At 46.2% G+C, this 22027-nt stretch overlaps 1 protein-coding gene across 1 annotated transcript in view; it reads left to right on the top strand.

Annotated features, from left to right (window-relative positions):
• PEMT (phosphatidylethanolamine N-methyltransferase) overlaps positions 1 to 22027 on the top strand; it is a 176410-nt gene that overhangs the window by 103961 nt on the left and 50422 nt on the right. The gene's annotated exons all lie outside the window — the stretch shown is intronic.

Raw genomic sequence — 22027 nt, forward strand, 5'->3', positions numbered from 1 at the left:
CAGCGTGGTGTCAGCATCCACCCTACCCTCATCCAGCACCCCTATCCCAGCAGAGCACCCCTTCTCCCAGCAGTGAGGACCACAGCACCCTGGCCTTCTCACAGTTCCAGACCTACTTTCCTTGAGCGCAGCGGCTGCAGTCTGCACAGCTGCCCGCATTGTGGTACCCGCTGTTCCTGGCACAGGCTGGCAGGCTGCATCTCACCCCAGCGCTAACCACTATCTGCCGCCCACGTGCCCCACCTCCACAAACCGCCACTGCACGCTCACTGTTTGCTGCTGCCAGGCCTGATCAGAACTGCCCGCTGAGCTGCGATCGTGGAAGCTGCGCAGCGGCAATAACAGCTGCCAGAGTCTATGCCCACCCGGCAACAGGTGCCCTGGCCGTGCCTGCCCCAAACCTCCGATGGGCTTGGTTGCCCCTAGGTATTCCAAATGCCCTAGGCATGTGCTTAGTTTGCCTATGCCTAGGGCCAGCTCTGTTTCTTAATGACTGTTTTCCTTCAATATTCTCCTCAAACCCAGACTGCTCCTCTCCAATACATATCTGCCAAACCATCTGCTAATTCTCGTGTGTGTGTGTGTGTGTGTGTGTGTGTGTGTGTGTGTGTGTGTGTGTGTGTGTGTGTGTGTGTGTGTGTGTGTGTGCGCCGCAATACAGAGAAGTGTATTTCAATATTCTTACACTTATGTCCCCTTCAATGTTTTTACCATCTTCTCCATAGTGGGTTTTGCTGTGGACTGGTCACGCCACACTCGCACACTCAGCAGCAGGGTTAGAGAGAGAGGAGACCCACATGCGAGTATTGAAATGATTGTGGTAGTTGGTGGCCCCTGTGCCATGTTCACCAGGAGGTGAATGTAGCATCATGGGAATAGTCATCTATTGATCTCTGTGGACGGTCTGTGTCTATACGTGCTGTCAGAGACTTGGGGCAATGTACCATTAGTGGTTGTAGATTATGTACCACAAAGGGGATGGTGAGAAAAAGTAATGGTGGACTTACCAGATGTGGTGATTACTTTGAAAGATTATCTTTGAACGAGTAATATGGACCTGGCGTATGCCTAGCCCCAATGCCCCGTCTGCTATAGTTACCCTGTGCCGGCGATTCTCCTTTACTAGTCTGTCTCGTCTACGTTGCTGCGGGGGGAGCCATTGTGGTGTGTGTGTATGGGGGGGAGCGGGTACATGACCGAGACTGGACAGGTCATACCACATTATATTATTATCCCATATTTATATGGCACCACAAGGGGTCTGCAGCACCTTACAAAGCGTATAAACAGAAACAGAATGAACAAAGCAAGAAAAAAGTTACGTACAGTACCAAGCACTGGAAAAACATGAACAAGGTGTATAAGCATTGCTGCTGCAGAAGTCCTAAGACCCAAATAAACAGCGGGGGCTGCCGATCACAAAGGTTTGATAATGATGTAGGTAATGGGGAGGAGATGATGGTATGATTGAGGGAAGGAAAAGCACATAAGGCAGGAGGGTCCTGCTTGTTAAAGCTTACGGTCTAAAGGATAGAGATGATCTCTCCACATAATGTTAAACATTTATTTCTGGTTGAATTCAATTAGATTATAAAAAAAAACCCCACAAAATCCAAAAATACTTCCGTTCGTCCTTTTTTCTGCAGCAGCTCCTCCCTGCTTCACCTGTTCAAATGAAGCAGCAAGTAGGGTTTGCCCACTGACTCCCTATTCAGCCAACCATTACAGTTATTTTATCATTGCACTGCACCCCATGCCCAACAAAACGGTCATTCGCCATTAGCAGCGCTGATGCACAACAGTCTGCTATTGTGGGCCTAATTCAGAGATGTACGCAAACCCAATTGTTTCCATACATCTCCGATGTTTGTAAGTGACAGCTTTCAGCCGTTTGGGAGCTGGGAGGGGGCGGCAACATGGAGTGTTTTACAAAACAGGGGCCAGGCCAGGATCTGTGTCTTCCGACACAGCGTCACTGGCCCCGGCAGCGTGAAAACACCGGCCATCCTGAGCACTCAGATAACTGATGTTCACGCAGATCATCCGATGCTTCATCTTCGGATACAGCAGCCGACTGCAGAAATACGCAGTTGGGCGGCTTTGTACCACAGTCGCCTTCAGCTGCTTTTGCATATTTTAGCACAGTACATAGACACAGCGGATTTGCAATACCGTCCAGGCCCTGTGTTACTTAACGCCAGCTGACTGTGCTGTGACTACAGGGTTGTGAGATTGCACATTTCACAGTAGTAATGTCATGTATAATGAGACGCCCCAGCAGACCGGCAGTAATGCTGCCTGCTGACAGCTTCCTTTACACAGGCCCACATTATGTATACAACATACTGCTCTGTTAATCTACATATTTGCGTCATAGTGCCAGACATATTGAACAGCAAATAATAACCTTTTCACAGCTAGCGGAAACCTGATTTTGTTTTTTATTATTTTATTCACCGCTACCCTGTCTGACTATAAGGTAACCTTTCTGTGACAGGAGCCTGCAGATCTTGCCTTAATGTTAGGCCATTTACCCCTGGTGCAGTGAAAGTTACTGCATATTTTGTTATAGATTAAGGGACCAGTAACGCTATGCTGAAGGTTCTTTATACAAAGCTGAGAATAACACTGACCGTTATGCCGTTACAGGAGCTTATTCCAGTCTAAGGAAGTGGAGAAGTTTTCCTTTTTTATTTTATTGTTGGGGAAACGTATTTTCCTGTGCACATTAAACTGTCAATAAAACCATTAAACCATGTGGTAGGCCGTCTGTCTCAGTACAAAATGACTGATAACAGCAGACACTAGATTGCAGTGTGATAAATAATTCCGCATAGAATGTGAATTACTTTGATTCCTTTCAGTTTCAAGGGGAGCCTGGTGCTCTTAGTTTCGCCGGATGGATGTCCTTTTCACCAAAGAGGCGTTCTTTGTGTGCAAACTACGTTAAATAATGCACTTCTAACCATGTAATCTAGCAATCTGTAACATGCCGCTCACATTACCTGGTATGGCACAGTCTCTACCTGGGCGCACCCATTTATTATTATTATCGTTTATTTATATGGCGCCACAAGTGTTCGGCAGCGCCTTACATAGTACATAAATAGATTGATTTACTGTGACTTACAGTACAATACAATACATTACAGGGCATGGATAATATACATTGCTACATTCGAGATCATAACACCCAGATAAGCAACAATGCAAAGCAACCAAGTGTTTGGTGCCCTGGTAGAGAGTAAGAAGTAGATGAAGGTAGAGTAAGGAGAAGCACAAGAGGGTAGAGGGCCCTGCTCATAGGAGCTTACATTCTAAGGGGGAGGGACAGACAGACAAGGGTGACACAGATGGGGTAGGCAGGGAGAGAGGAGTCTGTAGCAGCAAGTTAAGATGAGAGCTGGAAGGCTTTGATGAAGTAGTGGGTCTTGAGAGCCCGTTTGAAGGATTGAAGAGAGGTGGAGAGTCTGATGGGAAGCGGGAGAGAGTTCCAAAGGTCAGGAGCAGCACGGGCAAAATCTTGGAGGCGAGAGTGGGAGGAAGTAATCAATTGGCATGAGAGGCGGCGTGCATTTGTTGAACGAAGAGGGCGGACAGGAGAGTGAAGGGAGATGAGATCAGAGATGTAAATGGGAGAGGAATGGCTGAGGGCTTTGTAAGTGAGTGTGAGAAGCTTAAATTGGGTTCTAAAAGGGAAGGGGAGCCAGTGGAGAGCTTGTAGGAGAGGCAGGGCCGTCTCTTCCATTGGGCTTTGTGGGCAGCTGCCCAAGGGCCCGAAGCTTCAAGGGGTCCGCCAGCCCCCTGCAGCCGCGGCCAGTTGTTAAATGTTTATTTTTTTTAATATCACTGTGTTCCGATCCGCCAGACTCACAACCCCCCCCCCGACCCTCCGGGAGCACTTACTAAGTTGGCTATGACAGCTGCACCCTCCCAACCCGCGCTCCTCTTCCCCTGCCTGTTTCATCAAATCTATGGGCCTTCTGCAGATGACGTGCAGCCTGTGCGGCACAGGTGACATGACGATGTCACACTGTGTATGACCGAGTGCCCATGAAGAAGAGCGGAGGAGCCGGAGCAGCGCGCAATCAAGAGGACGCCGAATCTCCTCAGTAAGTGAATTATGCAGAAGGAGGAACTTGTTCCGGGGGTCAGCATTGTTATGTGTATACTGTGTGTGTGTTATGTGTATACTGTATGTGTGTTATGTGTATACTGTGTGTGTATGTTATGTGTATACTGTGTATGTTATGTGTATACTGTGTGTGTGTTATGTGTATACTGTGTGTGTGTTATGTGTATACTGTGTGTATGTTATGTGTATACTGTGTGTGTATACTGTGTGTATGTTATGTGTATACTGTGTGTTGTGTGTATACTGTGTGTGTTATGTGTATACTGTGTGTGTATGTTATGTGTATACTGTGTGTGTATGTTATGTGTATACTGTGTGTGTATGTTGTGTATACTGTGTGTGTGTATGTTATGTGTATAGTGTGTGTTATGTGTATACTGTGTGTGTTATGTGTATACTGTGTGTGTTATGTGTATACTGTGTGTGTGTGTGGGTAGGGGCCCCAGAGCATTGCTTTGCCCAGGGCCCACGCTGCTGTTAAGACAACCCTGAGGAGAGGGGAGGCAGATGCAGAGCGTTTTGAGAGGAAGATGAGCCGAGCAGCAGAATTGAGGACAGACTGGAGAGGGGAGAGAAGGGATTTGGGGAGGCCAGATAGGAGGAGGTTACAGTAGTCCAATCTGGAGATGAGCAATGAGTGTATGAGGGTTTTAGTGGCATCCTGGGTGAGAAAGGGTCTAATCTTGGAAATATTTTTAAGATGAAAACGACAGGACTGTGAGAGATTCTGGATATGTGGTTTGAGGAAGAAGGAGGAATCCAGGATAACTCCAAGACAGCGCACTTTGGGGCTAGAGGAGATAGTTGTGCCATCAATTGATAAGGAAATTGTGGGAAGTGTGGTTATATTGAAATATCTAGATATTTCAATATAAATACAGAAATGCGCTTTGGACATTTATTTTGACCCCTATGTTAGTCTATAACACTACAGAAAATGTCACAGCCCAAGCGATTTGAGGAATAGGCCTGGTGCTACCAGTATAGGGCTAGTTCTTCCTGTAATAAGGGGGCGAGGGCTACATTCGTCCCCCAGAGATTCAAAGCTTCGATCTGACCATTCTAGGACTGGTTGGGGGGGGGGGGGGTTACCTACTCCGCATTTCCCCCCTCTTAGAGAAAATCGGGGGCATCCCAAGCCATTTGTTAGTGGAAATTCAGAAATATGCTCTTTGTCCCCTCAACTTTTGCACTACCAGCCGAAGTTTAAAGACCTAGCGCTGGTTACAAATTGTACGGGGAGCCCCCATAACTTTTTTGTTAACAATTTTTTGAGAAGGCTGCGCAGAACCGGGGTGGGTTCCACGTTTAGAAGCCAATGACCCTAGATCAGAATTGTTCTCCTTTTTCTTTCTATTACCAGAATTTCGTGTTTTGCGTTTATTGTATTTAATTTGCATAGTTCAATATTTTTTTAATTACATTATGTTACTCCTAGCTACTTAGTTTTGATTTGCTTTCCCTGTTTACAATAATCTTTTGTATGATCATGTAACATTTGTCCTCTGCTTTTCAGTTTATATTTAAATGTCTCTTTATATGATGTTTCACAAGGCTGTGAATGGCAGGCAGAGAGTACCAGCAATGTTCTGTTCAATAGAAAAATATGTTCTAGCAACACAAAGCTCTGCTGTTCTGCTGCCCACCCGTTGACGTTTCCGTGCCACCGGCATACTGCGGGCAGGCACTTGCAGCAAATATTGAATTTCTTATGCAAGAGAGTAGACCAAACAATAAGAACAGTTACTTGAAAACTCCCAACAAATACAGCTGTAAGTGGATGTCAGTGGCGTTAAACTCATACATGACAGTGAGTTAATGCAGAACCTTATAGAACACACAGCTGAGACATGCGTGATATAGAAACCTCACTATGTACTGAGAAGCATGACACAAGCCAGGACTGGGCAAATGACACACAGAATGGGAAGTGACAGAAAATGTAGCTTACGGAATTAGCGGGTCACGCACGGATGTTCCGTCACCACAGGTGCTGTGAAATGACATAATTTCAAAAGCATAAAAAAGGCCATAACATATTATAAGTAGATCTGTGTGCCAACGCATGGCAGATATCAAGCATTTGTATTTACGTCTAATGTGACCACTCCTGTTTTCTGCCAAATTGGACAGTCTGACTGTCTGTTCAGTACTCGGGACAGATGTTATGTGGTGTCAAGCAATGGCCGCCAAGCGTTGTCATATCATGCCCATCATGTGACTGCTTTGCTGCCAGTTTGGAACAATAACTGATTCTCATTGTCTGTTATTTCGGGCCCAAAATTGCAAGGAATTGTGGCCTACTACATATGTAATTACCAGATAAGCCATTTTAAGGACTGGATAAATATACTATATGAGTAAGCGGCCCATTAATTCACTAGCAACTGGTGGTCTCACTGAGGCATATGAAGTACATAATGGAGGCAGGGGCAGCCATTTTGTCTACAAAACCAATATTCATTAGAATGAAGCCTATTCATTTACTGAGTAACTGGTGACGGGACTGAGGCATGCTCACGTATTCTACAAAATTTCCACCTTTTTTTTAATCTTGTGCTGAGTTTTTATGACGAGCACATTTAAAACACTCTTATTTGAAATCTGACTCATTTATTTACGAATAGAGTGCTTCCCACACTTTCACGGCACCGTTAGGGCACACCCCTTGCCCACACACAAAAGGGATGTGAGTTCCCATAGCAACGGTGTGTAAACACCGGAAAACCGCATTGGAACTAGCCCATCGGCTCTATCTTGCCTCAGATTTGTGGATTTTTGAACACAGCCCTGTGGGGCTACAGAAACAAAAACCCGTTTGTACCGTAAGTGTGGCATATAGTCGCACTTACTTGCACCCACAAGAAAATCATGGGTAATTGGATTGAGCCTTTGGGCTGTATTCAATTAGGTGTTAGGTGTGAAAAGCCGAGATCCCTGTAAAAGTATCGCCGATTGCGACTTTTCGCCTGTCGGAAAAGCATCGCCATATTCAATTCCGTCTGCTTTTCACTTACGTGAAAACGCAATGCAATGTAATAGGCGAAAAAGTGCAAAGTGGGGGGACAAGTTCGCAAACTAGCGAAGTAAGGTTCTGGGGGTGCCCTAAGAAAGGGGTCAAGTGTTTTGGGGATTGCAGTGCATTTTTGGGAGAGATAATTCGCATTATTCACTTTGAAGATGTTAAAACATGCTTGCACCCATTTTCAGGTACCATAAATATGACAGGACTACTTATTTTCACAAAAAAAACCTACTTAATGCTATTCTTCACCACTTGTGCAAAGACGCTAATTAGAAGAAATTGACACCTTAAGTACCCCAAATAGCTTTATTAGGGCTAATCGGGGACATGTACATTGATCCCCAATGTCAGTGCATCTTTTAGGGGGTGTCAGGCTGATTTCCCCAATTCTGTCAGCACTTTTCGCCTGTTTGCATTCCCCGGGTTGCGTTTTCGCGTCTTTTAGAATTGAATATGGCAAATCGCGGGTATGCGTGTGATAAGTTTCCGTGGCTAAAATACGCGATGTAGGCGAAAAGTCCGGCATGCGAAAAATTATCGCGGGTGCGAAACTAATTGAATACGGCCCTTAGTGTCTTAGCAATTTCCCATGGTGGCCTTTTCCAAAAGTCATACCTAACCATTCAGTTAATTAAGCAGTTGGGTCCAAACAACTTAATAACTACATAAATAGTCTTATTAATTTAGTAGCAGTTTGACAAAATAATACACATTCATTGAAAGCAAAAACAGTATTGCCACAGTTAAATAACCACAATTACTAAAGGGATAGATGCTCCTGTTGGACACTGCACAGCTGTGAAATCAGTCTGGGTAGTGCCACCCTCATTTCCTGTTCCACATTGATCTTTGCACGGTAATAGTCACAGCAACCACCGAAAATCCAGCTTTGCAAAAGATGTGACATCACAAATAGATTTAGGATTAGCACTTAGCAGCGGAATTTAGAACGTCATTGAAAGTAATTCAACAACCATCTATTGTACTTTTGAGCTACTAGAGTGGTGGAAGTTGAAATGAGCCAGTGTGAGTTCACTGCAGCGCCTCAGGGTGTCGGCACAGTTTGGGAACCACAGCACTGTTCTATAAATCCATCACATTTGTCATGTGACATGCTTTGTCTGCACCCATACAATAAAGCTGAGTTGAGCCACTGGTGGTACGCTGGGACTTGTAGTTCCACTAGAGGAGGCAAGCCACTGTTAGTCCATCTCTGCAATAAGTATTTGTATGTGCAAACATAAAAAGCGAGTGAAAGTTGCCTAAGTGTGAATTATCCCTGTTCATAGTAAAATGTAATCCTCATTCGGCCACATTGCGAATACCTACATTTTTTTAGAAAATGGCTGCTGGTGGTTGTACCGCCGCTTGTTTAGCACAAAGGACATTACCAGTGGTCCCACAGCAATCCCCCTCCTCCGATATGTGCGGGCAGTGGTGGTTATGCATACAGAGATGCTTAACCTATGTAAAAGCATGGACATATTGGCCCAAATGTAATATGGTGAGAGTTTAGAAAAGTGAGAGTTTCTGACACTTTTTAAACTTTGCCAATGTAATAGAGTCCAAAAACAAAGTAACAGAGTGAACTTGCATGTTTTTTTAGACTTAGAAAACTCTCAAGATTTAAAATCTCATTCAGATGTTTTCCTATTTTGAAGATAAAACTCAACCAATGTGAGAGTTTACTGCTAAACTCTCACATTTTCTAAACTCTCACCCTATTACATTTGGCCCATTATCTCCCCTTTTCCACATCTCCTAGCACAAAGGGCTGTAAGTGCACGTTCCGATCACCTGTGAATACAAATGCAAGTTTTGCACAAGCTCATTGCGTGAACTTTGCACTAATGTGCATTTTTAGGGCACACAAACGCAATTTGCCTGCAATCCTAAATCAGGCCCTAAGTCTAAATATATATATTTTCTTCAGATTTCTGGTAATCTCCCCTCCTAAATCAAGTTATGATGAATTACTTAAAATTCCAAAAATTCCTCAAATTTTTGTGTAAATTTGTAAAAAAAAAAACCAACAAAAAAACCCCCTTCAAATGAAGCGCCTAAAACTAGCAAATCGATTAACGGAAATCTATACTCTATAGTTGTGCTTCGCAAAAACGGTACAGATCCATCTATATTACATTTAACATGGGCTGCATTAAAAAACATGGGTTAATCCCCCTTCTTGTATTTTGGTAGGTGGGTTGGTGCGGTAGATAGGCTAGGTGGGATAAGTGTTGGCGTGGAAGATAGGTTAGGTGGATAAGGGTTATATTGCGGAAGTGACAAATTTGAGGCTGTTGAGGAACGTTCTCGGCCATGAAGAAGCAGTGCGGGCTGCAAGGAGGCATTCCTCATGTCCTTGGCAATTAAATGGTTAAAGTAGTTTGACAACACTCTGAGAATGGCGCAGTGAGGACTGTGCCAAATGAATGTTGTAATCTATTACTACCAATCAGATGTTGGCTTTCATTTTGCTTTTTAAACTTCCAGATAGATGACGAGATGGTATTGGATGCTATACGTTCCATCTCTTTTTCTGCACATTTGTTCATCACAGAGCGCTATTTATTTACGGTGAAAGTGCTCAGGCATGTGCAGTGTCGGTTCCATCTGGAATAGGATAGACGTCGTAGATTGTAGTTGACTGCTTGTTGTGTGACTGGGTCTAGTACATACCGGCACTGTCCAGCTCACTAATTGCACCTGACTGCTTGTAATGCTTTGTGTAATGAGTTTGTTTTCTTTTATAATGACACCAAAATGTTTTCACACAGCCCGGGGGCAGCATGTGGAAACCCAGCTGTAACCAATCAAGGCTTTGTAAGTCTACATCTACAAAATAAAAGGGGGAAAATGACATTTGTTGTCATACCAGTAGCATTATGCCCTATGACACGGAGGGATAGATCTACCAAAGCTCCTAAAAAAGTGATTGGTGTTTCCCATAGCAACCAGATTATAGCTATTATTTCTCTATTGCATCCTAGAAAATGTTAGAAGCTTTAGTAAATCTTCCCCTAAGTCTTTGAAGTGTTGGAGGAAACTGGATTACCCACACAAACACGGAGAGAACATACAAACTCCACACAGACAGGGCCCTGGTTGGAATTGAACCCAGCTCTGTGAGTTAGCAATGGTATCCAATTTTCCCCGTGTTCAGCAGGGGCGAGGGGTGTCAGTAGTATTTTATATCTAATTATTACAGGTCGGTTTGTGATTTTTTTTAATGCTTATAACATTTTGTAGAATTGTTTTTTTTTCTACATTATTATATTTTGCCTCATGATCTGCGAGGGCTCCATTGCAGGTGGGGTAAACTTGTAACCCCTTGTTTACCAGAGGCATTGGATAGGTATTTCCATGTGGTGTTTTGGTAGCTGTGTAGATGACAAAGCGCTATAAAGCATAGGTGGCTGCTCATTCACCTCAGTAAACACCATTATTTATTACCAGTTATTTATATAGCGCACACATATTCCTCAGCGCTTTACAGAGCATATTTGTCCATTCACATCAGTCCCTGCCCCAGTGGAGCTTACAATCTATATTCCCTGTCACATGCTCACATACACACTAGGGTTAATTTTTATTTGGATCCAATTAACCTACCAGTATATTTTTGGATTGTGGGAGGAAACTGGATCATAGACAAACTCCACACAGTTTGGGCCGTAGTGGGAATCGAACCCACAACCTCAGTGCTGTGAGGCAGTAATGCTAACCATTACACCGTCTGTGCTGCATCAAGGGGCATATTCAACTGCCAACGTCATTTTGGCAGCAAAATATTATGCTGGCATTGCAACTATTTTTCAAATGCCGTGGCTATGCACGCTCCCAATAGCCGAGGTGTTTCATTTCTAAAGAAAAAAAAAATGGACGGGTATTTTGTATTTTTTGGTGCCCAAAACCAGGGATGGAAACAGAAATCTTGGGCCCCGGTACACGATGTCTCTGGGGGCCCCCCTTACCCACAACACCATCCCCCTAGGCCTAAAGGGACAGGACAAAGAGGGCAGGGTAAGACGGAAGTGAGAGGGTCAGGCTGAGGAGACAAAACTAGGACCGAGGTGAAAGGCACAGAGGTGATGGGAACAGGACAAAGGGGACAGTGCCAGGACAGAACTCCCCCCATCTTGGGCTCACTTGGCACCACCTTCCCTCCCCTTACAGGGCACACTTAACAATCCTCCCCCTTTCACTGGGCACACATTGCAACCCCTCCTTTAGTGGCCACACTTGGCACCTCCCCCCCCTCTTCCCTTATTAGGTAAACTTAGCTCGTGGGCATACTTACCCCCCCCCCCCAATCTGGGCACACACACACCCCTTTCCATTACTATGCACACTCGGAAGCCCAACCCCCTTTCCTGGACACACTTAGAACCCCTCCCCCTTACCAGACAGACATTACCCCCATTCTCCTTTCTTACCGGGCGCACTGTAGAGCCACCAGGTCCTGGCCGCATCATGGAGTCCCGCTGTCTGGCTGCCACCCGCCATTCACACAGCACTGACACTCTGCAGTCACCGGCACTCCGAGTCCCGCCGATATGTGCCTGACGTCAAGGGCCAGGCTCTTCCAGGCACTGGTGCAGCACAGCGGAGGAGCAGTAAGGAGAGGGGAGGAAGGAGGGGGAACAGCAGGGGGTGGGACTTTGTGATGAGCCAATCAGCTCAGCCGCACTGCTCTCTGCAGAATGCTGCCGCTGCATGTCATAGTGTGACAGGCGCAGCCGGCAGCAGCATCAATGGACCCAGCAGCCACTGCAGGGAGATCGCCTCTACAGCCTGGCGCCTCTGTTGAGTGTCGAGTGGATTGCCGCGGCCCCTTGGGCCACTCTGAACCTCAGGACCCTTTGTGCCCTCCCCAGTCGCCGGGCCTGCCCAAAACCTGCGGTAAAACAAAAAAATAGAAAAATGCATGTCAAGGCAGTGATGGTACAAATCCATATTTAAAGTGATTAGTCTGTGGGAGAGATGTTTTAAAGCTCGGAGAGAGATTAAGTACCGATCAATCAGCTCCAGCTTTTCAAACATAGGCCCTCATTCAGAGCCGTACGCTCTGAGCAGAGCGCACGCTCTGAATGAGGGCCGGGCTCCATTTTCATGGAGCGTCCTCCTGGACGCTCGTATAGCTGTGGGTCACCACCCACAGGCTATACGAGCGTGCTTTTTGATGGCCGCGATGGTCGAGACCATCGCGACCATCGAAATTGCGAGCCGGAGCCTGCGGTTGAGGTTTTCAACCGCAAGCTCCGGAGTGATTTTGGCTCTATCAGAGCCAAAATCACTCCCACTGACATCACTAGTGATGTCAGTGGGCCGGCTTCTGACGGGAGGCGTTCCCGTGGGAACGCCCCCGTCAGGGAGGCACGCCCCCGGCACGCCCACCAAAGGGGGCGTGCTGTCAATCAACATTGACAGCACGCCCCCTTTGATCGGACACAACGAGCGAAGGACTTTCCTTCGCTCGTCGCGTCTGGCGCATGCGCACGACGGAGCTCCCTCCGTCGTGCGCATGCTCAGTGCATAACATCGACCCACTTGCGAGCGGACAGCCGCTCGCGAGTGGGTCTGAATCAGGCCCATAGTCTGTAACATGACAGTTAGGAGCTGATTTATTGTTACTTTCTCTCTCGCTTTCTTCACTTTATCTATCTCCAAGGTTTGATACATCTCCCCCCATAGAAGCAGTTAGTAATAGGTGCCTGCACTACTGTCCCTTGTTTGGAATCATGCAGAAAGCATGGGGTGGCATTTCATGCGCATCCTAGCATTTTATTTCAAAATGAGTGCCCTGACCAAGTATTCCTTCTGTTACCACTACTTCCCCATGAGAAGTAACTGTGGTGGGACCTGTCTGCTTAAACAGAGATTTATCGTATTGTGGGCCTCATTCAGTGATGGATGGATTTGCAGCGCTGCACACAAGCGACTGTGCAAATCCGTCCATCTCTGATGCAAATGCAGAAGGTGGTGTCAGACACCTTCTTGTTGCATTGGCGATTCCAGCACTGTGACCGACGTCGCAGGCTGGGATCACCATCGTAACCATTGCGACCGATTGTTGATCCGTTAGTCAGGCTGCATGTCAGTCAGGCTGCGGCTTGGAGGGGGGCATTCCATGCGTAATCACTTTACCCGTTCTGCACATGCATAGAATGGGTCCTGCGCAGACCCAGTGACATTGGAGATGTACATTCATCATCGGAGGAACCTACGTCTCTGAATCAGACCATATGTTGTCTAGTATTATGAGTAGTGACAGAACCACAAGGGTAGTAACTACAGGGGGTGTTGCCGCTGCAGGACACAGGGGCAGTGGCGGATTAAGGGCTTGATTCAGAGGCGCACGCTATTTGCGTGCACTCGCTCTGAATCAGGGCGTCCCTTTTTTTTTTTTTTGAACTCCGGCCTCCAGGCCGATCGCACAGTTGTGGGTGACCACCCAGAGCTTATGCGAGAGGCCTGGCGATGGTCGCGATTATCGCGACCATCGGCATTGCGAGGAGACCCTTGTAGTTGGGTCTCAGCACTCGCAATGCCAAGTGGACTTCCAGCTCTAATAGAGCCGGAAGTCCACTACTGACATCACGAGTGATGTCAGCAAGGCCGCCACAAACGGCAGGCGTTCCTTCGGGAACGCCTCCGTTTGTTCAGCCACCCCCCCTACAAAACGGGGCGAGCTGTCGTTCAACATCGACAGCCGCCCCGTTTTGCTGCGAGCTCCGGAGCGAGTGAAGGGCTCACTCGCTCCGGGGCTCGCGCACGCCGTGTTGTTAATCGTTGTTAATGGGTACATAACATTAATATAGTATTTTCTGGATAGAGTCTTTAATGTAAAGTTTTCCTTTCTTTGAGTTGATTAATTTTTTTCTATCTTTTGGAAACCATTTAAGAAGCTTAATTGTCATTTTCTTTCAAGATCAAATTAATATTATTTTGTCACAGGGCTCCTAAAAGGCGCGCAGCCCATAGGCCTGTTCTTACTCTGCCTATTTGGTAATCCGGCACTGCCCCAGGGCTAAGGGAGATCTGGTAATGCCGTTTGCCCACCCTACCCCCCTTAGGTGCTTACCAAGGCCCATTAGACTAGAGCAGACTCTTGTCCAAACTTTGCTATGGGATTTGGCGATGCACAGTTCTGTTGCCGATTATTAACCATATAAAGTAGGTGACAATAGATGTCACCGCTACTGGTTGTATGAGAATAGGACAGTTCTATATAAGCTATTTTCCCTAATAATCAAGTCAGTAGGACAGTGTGGAAACGCACATCCTGTGATTTTATCCATGAATAAATACAGAACCAATTTCTCCCTCCCACCTGCCCTCTGACACCCAACTACTGTACCTGTATAACAAAGAATAATGCTCGTCTTCAGAAGCCAGGTATAGATTGCAGCCCTCGATAGTGAGTCACCAGCTGAGATTGAGGTTTCTGTGTCATGTCCTCTCCTGTGTGAGAATGAAAGCAACCATTGTCTGACTGGCCACGTAATGCCGCATTGTCTGGTATAGTAGGTCAGTTTAGGAATGATCCAGCAGACCCCTAAAGGGACATAATCTAGCAGCACCGTCTAGGACACCTATGTATCCTTGTGTTGTGGGATTGTGCATATTGTACTGTATTTATGTTGTGCTGTGAGTTCAGGTTTAGTGTTTGTATGTGCTTCATAGCATATTGTAAAACCTCAAAAAAAATATAAGAATTCTCCATATATTTGTTTTACAGCGATCATTGGGATGGTCTTTGTGTTAGTCTAATAGGAAAAGTACATTTGTATCTGTACCTGGGCTGTGTGTTTCTACCACAGTACCTGTAATCACCAACAGCCCTAAGCCCGGAACTATCGCAGTGCCTGTAATCACCAACAGCCCTAAGCCAGAAACTATCACAGTGCCTGTAATCAACAATAACAGCCCTAAGCCAGGAACTATTGCAGTGCCTGTAATCAACAATAACAGCCCTAAGACAGAAACTAGCACAGTGCCTGTAATCAACAATAACAGCCCTAAGCCAGGAACTATCGCAGTGCCTGTAATCACCAACAGCCCTAAGCCAGAAACTATCACAGTGCCTGTAATCAACAATAACAGCCCTAAGACAGAAACTAGCACAGTGCCTGTAATCACCAACAGCCCTAAGCCAGAAACTATCACAGTGCCTGTAATCACCAACAGCCCTAAGCCAGAAACTATCACAGTGTCTGTAATCAACAATAACAGCCCTAAGCCAGAAACTATCACAGTGCCTGTAATCAACAATAACAGCCCTAAGCCAGAAACTATCACAGTGCCTGTAATCAACAATAACAGCCCTAAGCCCGGAACTATCGCAGTGCCTGTAATCAACAATAACAGCCCAGAGCCAGGAACTATCACAGTGCCTGTAATCACCAACAGCCCTAAGCCAGAAACTATCACAGTGCCTGTAATCAACAATAACAGCCCTAAGACAGAAACTAGCACAGTGCCTGTAATCACCAACAGCCCTAAGCCAGAAACTATCACAGTGCCTGTAATCAACAATAACAGCCCTAAGACAGAAACTAGCACAGTGCCTGTAATCACCAACAGCCCTAAGCCAGAAACTATCACAGTGCCTGTAATCAACAATAACAGCCCTAAGCCAGAAACTATCACAGTGCCTGTAATCACCAACAGCCCTAAGCCAGAAACTATCACAGTGCCTGTAATCACCAACAGCCCTAAGACAGAAACTATCACAGTGCCTGTAATCAACAATAACAGCCCTAAGCCCGGAACTATCGCAGTGCCTGTAATCAACAATAACAGCCCAGAGGCAGGAACTATCACAGTGCCTGTAATCACCAACAGCCCTAAGCCAGAAACTATCACAGTGCCTGTAATCACCAACAGCCCTAAGCCAGAAACTATCACAGTGCCTGTAATCACCAACAGCCCTAAGCCAGAAACTATCACAGTGCCTGTAATCAACAATAACAGCCCTAAGCCAGAAACTATCACAGTGCCTGTAATCAACAATAACAGCCCTAAGCCAGAAACTATCACAGTGCCTGTAATCAACAATAACAGCCCTAAGCCCGGAACTATCGCAGTGCCTGTAATCAACAATAACAGCCCAGAGCGAGGAACTATCACAGTGCCTGTAATCACCAACAGCCCTAAGCCAGAAACTATCACAGTGCCTGTAATCAACAATAACAGCCCTAAGACAGAAACTAGCACAGTGCCTGTAATCACCAACAGCCCTAAGCCAGAAACTATCACAGTGCCTGTAATCAACAATAACAGCCCTAAGACAGAAACTAGCACAGTGCCTGTTATCACCAACAGCCCTAAGCCAGAAACTATCACAGTGCCTGTAATCAACAATAACAGCCCTAAGCCAGAAACTATCACAGTGCCTGTAATCACCAACAGCCCTAAGCCAGAAACTATCACAGTGCCTGTAATCACCAACAGCCCTAAGCCAGAAACTATCACAGTGCCTGTAATCAACAATAACAGCCCTAAGCCCGGAACTATCGCAGTGCCTGTAATCAACAATAACAGCCCAGAGCCAGGAACTAGCACAGTGCCTGTAATCACCAACAGCCCTAAGCCAGAAACTATCACAGTGCCTGTAATCACCAATAACAGCCCTAAGCCAGGAACTATCACAGTGCCTGTAATCAACAATAACAGCCCTAAGCCAGAAACTATCACAGTGCCTGTAATCAACAATAACAGCCCTAAGCCCGGAACTATCGCAGTGCCTGTAATCAACAATAACAGCCCAGAGCCAGGAACTATCACAGTGCCTGTAATCACCAACAGCCCTAAGCCAGAAACTATCACAGTGCCTGTAATCAACAATAACAGCCCTAAGACAGAAACTAGCACAGTGCCTGTAATCACCAACAGCCCTAAGCCAGAAACTATCACAGTGCCTGTAATCAACAATAACAGCCCTAAAACAGAAACTAGCACAGTGCCTGTAATCACCAACAGCCCTAAGCCAGAAACTATCACAGTGCCTGTAATCAACAATAACAGCCCAGAGCCAGGAACTAGCACAGTGCCTGTAATCACCAACAGCCCTAAGCCAGAAACTATCACAGTGCCTGTAATCACCAATAACAGCCCTAAGCCAGGAACTATCACAGTGCCTGTAATCAACAATAACAGCCCTAAGTCAGGAACTATCACAGTGCCTGTAATCACCAACAGCCCTAAGCCAGAAACTATCACAGTGCCTGTAATCACCAACAGCCCTAAGCCAGAAACTATCACAGTGCCTGTAATCAACAATAACAGCCCAGAGCCAGGAACTATCACAGTGCCTGTAATCACCAACAGCCCTAAGCCAGAAACTATCACAGTGCCTGTAATCAACAATAACAGCCCTAAGCCAGAAACTATCACGGTGCCTGTAATCACCAACAGCCCTAAGCCAGAAACTATCACAGTGCCTGTAATCACCAACAGCCCTAAGCCAGAAACTATCACAGTGCCTGTAATCAACAATAACAGCCCTAAGCCCGGAACTATCGCAGTGCCTGTAATCAACAATAACAGCCCAGAGCCAGGAACTAGCACAGTGCCTGTAATCACCAACAGCCCTAAGCCAGAAACTATCACAGTGCCTGTAATCACCAATAACAGCCCTAAGCCAGGAACTATCACAGTGCCTGTAATCAACAATAACAGCCCTAAGTCAGGAACTATCACAGTGCCTGTAATCAACAATAACAGCCCTAAGCAAGGAACTATCACAGTGCCTGTAATCAACAATAACAGCCCTAAGCCAGGAACTAGCACAGTGCTTATAATCACCAACAGCCCTAAGCCAGGAACTATTATAGCCCCCATACACCTACACGATTTGTGGACGATTACACGATTTTCAAGCAATCATAAGATGGATCTTGTGAAAATTGTGTCTTTTTTTAGTAACTTCCGATCCGATGCACGCTCCCGCTGTTCGTACAATCGTGTCTTCTGATCATATGTGCAGCACATCTTGCCCGTCATATCCGTATGAGGATCGTGCCATTTATTTTGTTCATGCGATCCATCGTGTGGCATTTCAAGTCATTTCAATGACTGTTTCCCTGATGAGCCTGTGAGACAAAGGATCGATCTTACGACTGATCCTGTGCTAGAAAAACCACAAACATGCTGCAGGGACTGCCAGGGAGCGCCGGGAGAATCGTAGGGAAAACGTATCATTCATCTGATCTTATGCTGGTCGTTTAGGTGTATAGGCCCTATTACAGTGCCTGTAATCACCAAAAGCCAGGAACTATCACTGTGCCTGTAATCATCAAACAGCCGTAAGACAGGAACTATCAGTGTCTGTTATCACCAACAGCTCTAAGACAGGAACCATTACAGTGCCTGTAATCCCAACAGCCCTAAGCCAGGAACTATTACAGTGCCTGTAATCACCAACAGCCCTAAACCAGGAACTATTACAGTGCCGGTAATCACCAACAGCCCTAAACCAGGAACTATTACAGTGCCGGTAATCACTAACAGCCCTAAGCCAGGAACTATCGGTGTCTGTTATCACCAACAGCTCTAAGACAGAAACTAGCACAGTGCCTGTAATCACCAACAGCCCTAAGCCAGGAACTATTACAGTGCCTGTAATCACTAACAGCCCTAAGCCAGGAACTATCGCTGTCTGTTATCACCAACAGCTGTAAGACAGGAACTAGCACAGTGCCTATAATCACCAACAGCCCTAAGCCAGAAACTAGCACAGTGCCTATAATCACCAACAGCCCTAAGCCAGGAAATAGCACAGTGCCTGTAATCAACAACAACCCAGAGCCAGGAACTAGCACAGTGCCTGTAACCACCAACAGCCCAGAGCCGGGAAATAGCACAGTGCCTGTAATCACCAACAGCCCTAAGGCAGGAACCATTACAGTGCCAGCAATCACCAACAGCCCTAAGCCAGGAAATAGCACAGTGCCTGTAATCACTAACAGCCCTAAGCCAGGAACTATCGCTGTCTGTTATCACCAACAGCTCTAAGATAGGAACTAGCACAGTGCCTGTAATCACCAACAGCCCTAAGCCAGAAACTAGCACAGTGCCTGTAATCACCAACAGCCCTAAGCCAGGAAATAGCACAGTACCTGTAATCACCAACAGCCCTAAGCCAGGAACTAGTACAGTGCCTGTAATCACCAACAGCCCTAAGCCAGGAAATAGCACAGTGCCTGTAATCACCAACAGCCCTAAGACAGGAACTAGTACAGTGCCTGTAATCACCAACAGCCCTAAGCCAGGAAATAGCACAGTGCCTGTAATCAACAACAACCCAGAGCCAGGAACTAGCACAGTGCCTGTAATCACTAACATTCCAGAGCCAGGAACTATCCTAGTGTCTGTAATCACAAACAGCCCATAGCTAGGAACTAGTACAGTACTTGTAATCAACAATGGGATCTAGTTATGAGACTGGCCGCCATGCAATGCCGCCAGTCTCAGTCCCGACAAGGGACTTAAAATAGGTGTCGAAATACCAACGCCTATCTTAATCCTGATGCCGGAACACAGAAGGACGACAACCCGAAAGAGGTAAGACCGGGGCGTCCTTATTGTTAGCCTTGGGGGTGGCAGGTTAGATTTAAGTTGTGTAGCGGGGTTAGGTTTTGGGTGGAGGGGTTAGGGTTAGGCACCCCTAGGGAGGAAGGTTAGGGTTAGGCACCACTGGGGGGAGTTAGGTTTAGGCATGATTGGAGGAGACTTAGGTTTAGGCACTAACCGGGAGGGTTAGGGTGCAGGGTGGGGAGGGTTAGGTTACAAGAAGGGAGGGTTACGTGGAGAAGGGGGAGGGTAAGTATACTTACCCGACCCCAGTCGGGATACCAACTATCGGGATGCCGCTGTCTGTATTCTGACAGGAGGCATCCCGACAGCGGCAATACATAGCCATTCCAACAACAACAACCCAGAGCCAGAACTATTGCAGTACCTGTAATCGCCAACAGTCCAGAACCAGGAATTATGGTAGAGACTGTAATTACCAATCACCTAGAGCCAGGAACTAGCATAGGGCCTGTAGTTACCAATCACCCAGAGCCAGGAACTAGCATAGGGCCTGTAGTCACCAACTGTCCACAGCCTTGATTTAACACAATGGGCCTTATTATGAGTCAGTCGCAAGTGTAAGTTGAGCCTTTTTTTTTTTTTTTTAATGTCTTAAGGCTGACTTGCATCTCTCTGGCTGCGATTCAATTCAATGTGATGATGAATAGCCTCGGGAGGGATCTCCCGAAGCTATTCAATTCAGCGCGTGTTTGGTCTGGCTAAAAAAATTTTTCTCGCACCCCCTGGGGATGCGAGGAGAAATCCGACAAAAGTTCCAGCCGCGCGGCTGTTTACCGGCTTAGCGTGGAGCTAACGGCCTCACGGCCGGCACTTTAGTCGGCGAATGCCAGTTCTCGCGACTAAACACCCAGGTTCTGGTTATGTAGTCTCAAGTTAAGACAGACCAGAGGGTAAATGTAATAGCCTGCGAACTGCAGACATCAGGCAAGTTCTGTGTGAGACTGACAGATGTTTTAAAGTAGCAGACATTTAAAAGGCAAAATCAACTTGGTTTTACCTTTTAAATGACTGTTACTTTAAAACATCTGTCAGTCTCACACAGAACTTGCCTGATGTCTGCAGTCCGCAGGCTATTACATTTACCCCCTGGTCTGGAACGCAGCCTCCTGAAGGGGTCTGACTTGCATCAGCTCTGACGCTGGTGCAAGTGTAAAGTTGATGGTAATGACTTGCAAATCTGCTAAAAAAAATGTAACTTTATATTGCATGGAACCCTCATTTTTCAGAAATAAAGACAGATTCATGCACAATTGGGGAAAAGGAGGCCTGCATATTTATGTATGTGATGAAATTAAATAAATAAATTAAATGTACTATTTGTATCTGCTCTGCAGAGCAATTCTGATGCTCCAAGTCACCTGCGTCATTACTAGCTGCACGTGGCGGCCATTAACGTCATTATGTCATCATTGCCTGCTGTGATTTTTAGCATTTTCTGTACTGTCAATGAAACCACTCCTTCAGTCTCCTCTCAGCCAGGTACCACAAGGGGAGGGACTCACAGCTGGAGATATGACTGACTGCGACTATTAATGGACATGTATCCCCACCAACAGCTACTACTGTTATCTGCCACTCCCCTCCGATTACAAGAAACAACAAAAAGTAATCCCCCAGCACTAAAAAAAAACTGAACTCAGCAATAAGATTTGAAAAACTACATGGTGGGAGATAATTAGAGATCTCAGTTGCATATAGTTGCAAAAATATGGCTAAGCCTCCAGGTCACGTCACGGCTTCTCTGATACTGGAGGTCCCTATTACTTGGTCAGAGTCTGGGTTGCAGAACTCCAAAAAGCTGGTGAAGGCCAACTACCCCAGGGAAGCACACCAGTGAAAGACTACCCTCCGATTGTACATACAGTGCCGCCTTTACCATCTCTTTGGTGTCATTGTATATCTCCTCAATGTACAGCACTACTTAACATGTTGCCGAATTATAAATCAACAAAAGTATATTTTGATCCAAATGTTTTTCTATGCTATGCCGATGTTTTCGCAGTCAAGCTATTATTGGCTATCCGAGTCGCACTGCGCTTGCTTCAAAGTCCATTACTTTGGTTGCAAGTAGCGACTTCACTCGCAGAATGATTGACAGGTAAGGCCTGTTTGGGGGAGGTTACGGGGCGTGCCGTCAGAAACGCAGGCGTGTCGCGACCGTTTTCAGGGCGTGATGCTCCCAAAACATGACTACAGCGTCTCCGTTCCAGGCGGCCATTCTGCTCGACTACAGAATTACGTGCGACTTCTAACGCCGAATGATCTGC

Source organism: Taudactylus pleione, unplaced genomic scaffold, assembly GCF_031769625.1.
Source record: "Taudactylus pleione unplaced genomic scaffold, aTauple2 ptg000451l, whole genome shotgun sequence".
Taxonomy (NCBI): domain Eukaryota; kingdom Metazoa; phylum Chordata; class Amphibia; order Anura; family Myobatrachidae; genus Taudactylus; species Taudactylus pleione.